The sequence below is a fragment of the Lygodium microphyllum genome, chromosome 4 (assembly GCF_053477565.2).
Source record: "Lygodium microphyllum isolate KBCC chromosome 4, Lygodium_microphyllum_v1.1.10, whole genome shotgun sequence".
Lineage (NCBI taxonomy): Eukaryota > Viridiplantae > Streptophyta > Polypodiopsida > Schizaeales > Lygodiaceae > Lygodium > Lygodium microphyllum.
Genome location: NC_141138.1, coordinates 48,881,846 through 48,890,745, shown reverse-complemented (window position 1 = coordinate 48,890,745; position 8,900 = coordinate 48,881,846).

Genomic DNA, 8,900 nt, shown 5'->3' with positions numbered 1-8,900 from the left:
ATTGAAACATAAAGAGGAAGCTCACAAAAACTTTGGAGATTGGGCCCACTTTGAAAACCAAAGAAGCACGTCAACACATCCGATTAGTTAAACCAATTCACAAATCAACCAAAGGAAGTGAAGAATATCATAGATAGATATATGCTAAATCTACTACAATGAGAAATATGTTCCCTCATCATGCAGAGAATGATACTATTGCCAAAGTCCTAACCAAGGATATTGTCAAAAATGCATTAGAAAATCGTAAATTCAGGGACATTATAGATGGTGTCACAAGTGAAAATCTTAGGGATGTGAGAAACTTATTTACTACTATAGATGCTCAGGGATCATGTGACAAGGTGGAAATGAGTTCTAAGTCATATAGTATGGTCTATCAACAATTGGATACAGGTTTTAAGCAAGTCTTCAAAACTAAGTAAGTAACGCCTCTACCAAAACTATTTCACATGAAGAAGGATAGAAAACAACTAAATGAGAAAGTTTTAGAACTAATTGGTGAGTCAATGCATCTAGAAAACACACATATATTGAAGTATGGTTCCAAAGAAGTTACATTTGTATTGAATGCATCCAACAACTTTGTATTGGATATATGTAGGATTCAAATTGCTATGGTCAAGTTCTATAATATGTCTATGAAAGAATGTAGAGGCAAACTTAAGTTTGTTCTTAAACTTGATGAAAATGAGAATATTAAGGGGCAAAAACTTGAACGTGTGAGTATAACACTTATGAATCGAGCATTGGATCCCAACATTGATAAAAACCATCCTTTATACTTCAATGTACAATCAAAGAATGCAATATGGTGGCGTGCAGCATTTGAAGTATCAAAGGGGGACCATGAAGTACTTAAAGTTTTTTTAAACCTCACTAATATACCCAATTTTATTCAACAACAAAACAATGGAGCAATTTTACACATCGAGGGATTTGGGGACTATCAAGTTAAATGGCATCTTGCAGGTGATGTAAAAACATTGAAGTGTATGTTTAGTTTATCAAATGCAATGAATGCAAATTTTTTGTGCATATACTGCATGCAAACTAGCAAGAAAGGGAAAGATGGAAAGAAAGAATGGCTTACCAAGGTCGAACAACAAGGTGCTCCAACACATGATCAAAAAGTCATGAGAAATTGAATGCTAGTCATGTGGATCCAAACTAGCGCCTTATTTTGGAAAGACCACTAACAAGGGTTTACTTTTGCACATTGCATTGTTTGGTTAGAATAATTGAGAAGTTAGTATATGAATATATATGCTTTGCGTACAAAATGTAGCCCATGTCAGAAGCTGTTGCTACATGCAAGAAGGTAGAACAAGTCCTCTTTGAAGTTGGATTGCATAGAGGCCAAATAGAAATAAAAAAGGACGAGAAAATATCCAAGAAAGAGTTGAAATATCCCTTGTATACCATGCTTTGGTAGACCCAAGGCTAGGAAGTTTATATCTCCACCTCAAGATGAGGAAGGAAATATACTTTTAAAACAACCAGAGAAGTATGAAGCATGGAAAAGTTGCACCTTGTTGTTCCGGATTGGAGAAATGGGGGACAAACAAGGATTGCAAAGGTAGAAGTGTGGATACATTGGAGCCCCAAGAGGAACACCAAGAAAAAGGGGATTCTACTCAAGAAAATCTATCTTGTAACATCAACAACTTTTATTTCATTCTTTTAATGACCAAAACAAGGAAAACAACAAATCTTCACACATCATCATAGTAGATATCTCCCACGGATTTGATAGAATCAACCATAATCTTCAACATCTTCATAGAATCCATCAATAGAACAAAGAACATAAAAGAATACTCTACTTTGAATGGAAATTAATCACATAGTATTTATCTTCATTGTCTTCATAGTTCTCTCTCTCAATCTCTCATATACAGATACACTGTTTTGATAGAATTGACTCTCTCTCTCTCTCTCTCTCTCTCTCTCTCTCTCTCTCTCTCTCTCTCTCTCTCTCTCTCTCTCTCTCTCTCTCTCTCTCTCTCTCTCTCTCTCTCTCTCTCTCTCTCTCTCTCTCTCAATAATACATTATCTCCTCACTACAATACTCAATAATGGCACTTAATAATCCTTCTTAGGTCATGGATGATCCTCCCAAGAGGTATGGGAGGTATGAAAGGGCACCTGAGCCACTACAGTGTCTCTTCATATCTCAATATTGTTTCTCTTCAATCTTCAGCAGCTACTTCTTCCATTTGTTTTAGCTATTTTGAACTTCGATTCATCCTTTCCAAAAGTCAGAAAACTTTCCCAAAGTCACACATACATTCTACATAACACTTACAAAAGATCTACAAAACAGAACAGAAACAGAGCAGAGAGATAGAGCAAAGACAGAGGCTTTACAAAGGGTTACAGAAGGTCATCAGTGAACAGCAAATCCTCATAACTCATACTAAAACCATTCCAGACTATCAAAAACTATTCAATAAACTTCCAAAAGATTTCATCCTTCATCAATCATCAATCCGTGCTTCATATAGAAGAAAATCAGAACAAAATAAAAAAACATCATATTGGGAAATATGGAAATTTCTCACAAGTTTGGGATACATGGTCAAATCTTTGGATTTGTCATAATTTGAATCGTATAACTCCAAATCAAGCACTCTATAGCTCAATAGATTCCATTTTTCAAGTTCTTTCCAATGATAGGCCGCATCATATGGTTTTGAGAAACTTATGGGCACGTTATCCGGGTGCCATCTTTTTAGTATTCAAAAAATGGAAATTAGGAGATTCTCAAACTCACTAATATTGTGTTAAAAGCTAAACAGAAGGTATCAGAACCTCAACAGAACTTATCAGAACATCACAAAGCTTCATATTTCCACTGAGAATCATCATGAGCTTCCTAAACATAATCAATATCATCCAAAACACTCTCAAACACTTCCATTAACAACCAAACATCACTCTAAATCTATCAGTATCAATCATTCAGACCTCAAAAATAACAAAAATCAGTCAAAAATTCAGTCTTTTTCCACTCTCAACATATCCTCACACTTAGAAAGGAAGCGTCCTTGTGACCTAAGGAAAAGAAGAATATAAGTTCAGTAAAGAGCTCAATTTAATCTTCTTTAGTATCTTCAACAATCACCCCAAACCATGACCCCAACTTATCACCTGTATCTAGGAAAGAATACTACTAAAGGAAAACATCATTATTCATTAACACATCTTATAAACAATAAAAATTCATAACAAATTTGTAAAGGATATAATAGGTTCTTCAGCTTTGCATCGTAGGCTTGCCATCCACCATCAGTATCAATAGTTGAAAAGAGAGCTCTTGAACAAATTATTCAACTAGCACGAACTCATCACATACAAATTAATACAGCACAAACACAAATACTACCATCTAAATGGCACCTCCAAAAAATATGTCATTAAGAAGCGTAGAAGTTTTGAGATATCGAGATCCACTCGTGATATGCTAGGGTGACCGTTGTGCATTTATGTCACCGACTTGTGAGTTGCAGATGTGGTTGGTACACCGCCCATGAATAATAGCTAGATGATAGCTATCCTTATCTACTCTAGTTCCTGGCTCAGTTAGTATGCCACCTTAGTTAGTTGAGTTTGGTTTGAGACCCATATATAGGGTTCTTCTATTTCTATGTACCAAAGTTCTTTTTGTCTTACACAACTAAGAAGAGGAAAACTGTTTTCAGCCTCCACCTTTGTGTGTATTCTCCCATTGTGTAAGTGAGAAAGCTATAAGTGAGACTCCTTCCTTCTCTCCCACAATCTTGATATGGTATAAGAGATTGGTTCGTGGTAAGGAGCTCAAGGAAGCAAACCAACTTCGCGACGTTCTGGTAAGAGGACCAGTGTTGCTTTTATTTTTCGAGTTTGGGAGCAAGTCCTGCAGGTAGCACAGTCGGAAAGTGCAAGAGTGCATTGTCTTAGATTGAGACGCCCTTCGCGGTGTAGCAAGAGGATAGTATATGCTACAGGAGAGGGCTTTAGCCCATGGTTTCCCTGTTTTTTTTATTTGAGGCCATTTCGGGGCCTGTTTTGGAGGCGAAAGTTTTCTACACGCACTCAAGAAAAGGCCCTGGTTTTTGCTGTGCAACCACTGTTCTACAAGTTGGTGAAAAGTTACCGTAGAAATTGCATCGTATGCATGTGCGCAGAGACATTGGGAGTTACAGAATCATCCTTGTTGCTTGTTGATGCAAAATCGTCACTAGGAAGTGACTGTGTGGTCAAATACCACTTTCTTCGGTTTTGCAGATTTGCCCTTAATGGCGTCTGATTCTCTTTCACATATTGTCACTGAAAAGCTTGACAAGAACAACTTCCAAGCATGGAAGTTTAGAATGATGAATTTCCTTATGGGAAAAGGATATTGGAAATTTGTTGCAGGAAATGAAGAAGAACCAGTTCTTCCTGATGTTCCCAATCAACAACAAATGCACGCATTTAAAGGATGGCATGAGAGAGCCAGAAAAGTTATGTACTGGCTATCTATCAACATTTCAGACTCTATGATTGTGCATATTCAGGATGCAAGTACGCCAAAGGAGGCATGGGATACTTTGTCAAAAATGTATAGCACAAATACGCAAGCCAGTAAAATGCAGCTCAAGCAAGAGTTGCACAATGTGCAAAGAGAAAGTATGAGCATCAATGACTACCACATGAAGGTGAAGAAGATTACAGATGCACTTGCTTCCATTGGGTCACCAGTGGAAGATGATGATTTAGCTTCTATGACCTTGAATGGTCTAGGAAAGGATTATGCACAGTTTCGAACATCCATTTCCGTCCGTGAAAGATTTCCTGATTTTGAGGAGTTGATTGCTCTTCTAATTTCTGAGGAGCAGAGAAATGGTGGTGCATCTTCTTCAAGAGGAACTTCAAAAGAAGCTGTCTTCTACTCAAATGATGGAAGAGGTAGAGGCAGAGGTAGAGGAGACCGATCTGGAGGCCGTGGTAGAAATCAGAATATGCAGCAAACTCAAGAAAACCAGTCCTATGGAGGAGGACGTGGTAACTCTAGAGGCAGGGGGAGCCAAAGAGGTCATGGTGGATGGCAAAGATGCCAAAATGCAAACAACAATGTTGAATGCTACTACTGTGGTAAAATGGGTCATATGGCTAAAGATTGCTATAAAAAGCAAAATGACATCATGAATGGAAAATTGCAACAAGGGAATTATGCATCTTCTAGTAGACAGGGTGATGAAATGAGCATTTATTTATGGTGCGGCACGTGACCAATTCTGTGACAAGTGCAGAAGAAAGCAATGATGTGTGGTATGTTGACTTAGGTACATCAAACCACATGACAGGTCATGCAGAATGGATGCAGGATGCAAGGAAAATGGAAAAACCAGGATTTGTGGAGACTGGTGATGATACTACACATCCTATTATGTAGATTGGAAAAATTTCTTTGTCTATGCAGGATGGAAAAAAGAAATACCTATCGGATGTATTTCATGTCCCGAATATCACCAAGAACCTAGTTTCTGTTGGACGAGTAGGGCTTGCAGGTCAGATTTAATCCTCATGGATGCTTTGTTGAGGATATGAAAAATAAAGGTTGCTTGATAGAAAAAGGAAAGAAGAAAGGCAAAATGTTTACGTTGGATGCAAACATGCTTGAATTGAGTGCAGTAATGTTTGCACATGGGACCGGTATAGTTGCAAATATGGATATCTGGCATAAACGCATTGTTCATGTTAATGTACAGTGACTTAAATCAATGCAGGCCCAAAATATTGTTGCAGGATTGCCTAAATTTAAGGTTGCAGGAATGCATAAGGTATGTGAAGCCTGTCAATTTGGAAAATAGGCAAGGAAACCATTTCCTAGACATGTTCAAGAGAGTAAGAAGCCATTGGAATTAATCCACTCTGATGTGTGGACTACTAAAGCTGCATCTAGTGGAGGTTGTCATTATTTTGTTACTTTTATTGATGACTATAGCATAAAAGTTTGGGTGTATTTTATGAAAAAGAAAAGTGAAGTGTTTGGGCATTTCAAAACTCTTAAAGCTATGGTTGATAAAGAAACAAGCTTGCAAAATAAAATGCCTAAGGTCAGATGGAGGGGGAGAGTATCTCTCAAATGAGTTTGCAAGGTTCCTGCAGGAGCATGGCATAAAGCAACAATATTCATGCAATCATACCCCACAACAAAATGGAATTGCAGAAAGGAAAAATAGGCATATTGGAAGGTATCTCGTGCCATGCTCAACGAAAAAGACTTGCCAGATTTTTACTGGGCTGAGGCAGTTGCTACAACAGTCTACATAATGAACAGGACTCCCACTGCAGCAATACATGGCATGACTCTAGAGAAGAGGTATACTGGTAGGAAACCAGATATTTCTCATTTGAAAATTTTTGGTTGCATTGCCTATGTTCATGTGCCAGATGAGTTGAGATCCAAGTTGGATCCAAAAGCTGAGAAGTGCATCTTTATTGGTTACTCTCTACAGAAGAAAGGGTATAGATGCTATAACCCTTCTACTCGTAAGTTTACAGTGAGCAGAGATGTTGTTTTTGATGAGATGAGTAGCTGGTATAAACCAATAAATGTGATTGATAATGTAAATGCATAAAATGGTAATGCTACACAGAATTCACCGCAGCAGTCATAAGATATTAGTGGACTTGGAGTGTCCTCTAGCAATGGTTCACATTCTTCACCATGGACAGGCAAATTGAGATCAGGAGAATCTCCTCAAAGCAATGCAGATAGTGGTATGCAGGTATCACGAAAAGAAAAAGAGAAGGTAGATCAGTCCATGTTTGATTATGTGAATGCAGGTCACTCTTATGTGGATGGTGAATCCAGTGGCTCAGAACAGAGCATTGATGATGAGTTGGGTATTCATTCTATTGTTGTTACACCTGGAGTAAGGAAAACGAGGGATGTTTTGAGAGCACCTGGAAGTGAGCCTACTTTACGCAGGTCTACCAGAGCTAGGTATCCTGTGGATAGGCTGAAATATGATGGATTTACAGCCATTCACTATGCCTACATAGTCAAAGTGATACAGGAACCAGAACCCACTTCTTTTGAGCAAGCCATGGGAAAAGAAAAATGGGAGAAAGCCATGGATGAAGAAATGGATACCTTGGAAGCAAATGCTACATGAAAATTGGTACCTTTGCCTAAAGATAAGAATGCAATTGGTTGTAAGTGGGTTTATAAGGTGAAGCACAATGCAGATGGTTCTGTGAACAAATACAAGGCAAGATTAGTAGTCAAGGGGTATGCACAAACATATGGCATTGATTATGAAGAAACATTCAGTTCGGTTGCAAGGATGGCAACCGTAAGAGCAGTCATTGCTATGGCTGCATCAAAGGGATGGTCTTTACCTCAGATGGATGTAAAGAATGCCTTCTTGCATGGTGATTTGCAAGAAGAGATCTATATGGAGCAGCCACCAGGTTATGTGCATGTTGTTCATCCTGAGTTTGTTTGCAGGTCGAAGAAAGCCTTGTATGGCTTGAAGCAAGCACCTAGAGCATGGTCTGACAAGATAGGACAGTATCTTGTCACTATTGGCTTTCAAATTTCCAAGGCAGATTTCTCACTTTATATGAGAAAAATAGAGAAATGTATTATGATGCTTGTCATTTATGTTGATGATTTGATTATCACAGGTGATAGTGATTAAGATATCCTTCATGTGAAAATGCTATTGAAGCAGAAGTTTAAGATGAAGGATTTGGGAGGGCTGTGTTATTTCTTGGGCATTGAGGTGATTAGATCACCAAGTGGGATACAGCTCTTGCAAAGGCAGTATGGATTGGACATGCTGTCCAAATTTGGGATGACAAGCTGTAAGCCCATTTCAGTTCCTTTGGAGCAGAATGTGAAACTGAGCACAGATGCAGGTGAGCTTCTCAAAGACCCTACTATGAATAGATGCATAGTAGGAAGTTTGATTTATATGACTATTACCAGGCCAGATTTGAGCTATGTTGTTGGATTGGTCAATCAGTTTATGCAAGCTCCAAGGAAACCGCATTTGGATGTGGCTAGACGCATACTCAGGTATGTGAAGTCCACATTGTAGTATGGACTATTTTATGAGACTGGGGTTCAGATACAGTTGCATGGATACACTGATGCTGATTGGGCTGGGAGTATTTCCAATAGACGATCTACCAATGGATATGTGTTCTCTTTTGGGAGTGTTGTAGTCACTTGGAACAACAAGAAACAGCTTACAATTGCCTTGTCGAGCATAGAGGCTGAGTACAGGGATGCAGCAATGGCTACATGTAAGGTAGCTTGGTTGCATAAGCTACTTTATGATATGCATCAGCCTACAGATGGGCCAGTTGTCATTTATTGTGACAACATGAGTAGTATACACTTGGCAAATAACCCAGTCTATCATGTTAGAACAAAGCACATTGAAGTGCATTATCACTATGTGCGGGAGAGGGTTTTACTAGGTCTTATTGATCTAATTTATGTCAGCACAGAGGATCAGGTAGCTGACATATTCACGAAGGCATTGGGTGTAGAGAAGCTGCGCAAGTTCAGAGACCTGCTTGGTGTGCAGGAATTGGGATTGAGCTCGAGGAGGAGTGTTGAGATATCGAGCTCCACTCGTGATATACTAGGGTGACCGTTGTGCATTTATGTCATCGACTTGTTAGTTTGCAGATGCGGTTGGTACACCGCCCATGAATAATAGCTAGATGAAAGCTATCCTTATCTACTCTAGTTCCTGGCTCAGTTAGTATGCCACCTTAGTTAGTTGAGTTTGGTTTGAGACCCATATATAGGGTTCTTCAATTTCTATGTACCAGAGTTCTTTTTGGCTTACACAACTAAGAAGAGGAAAACTGTTTTCAGTCTCCACCTTTGTGTGTATTCCCCCATTGTG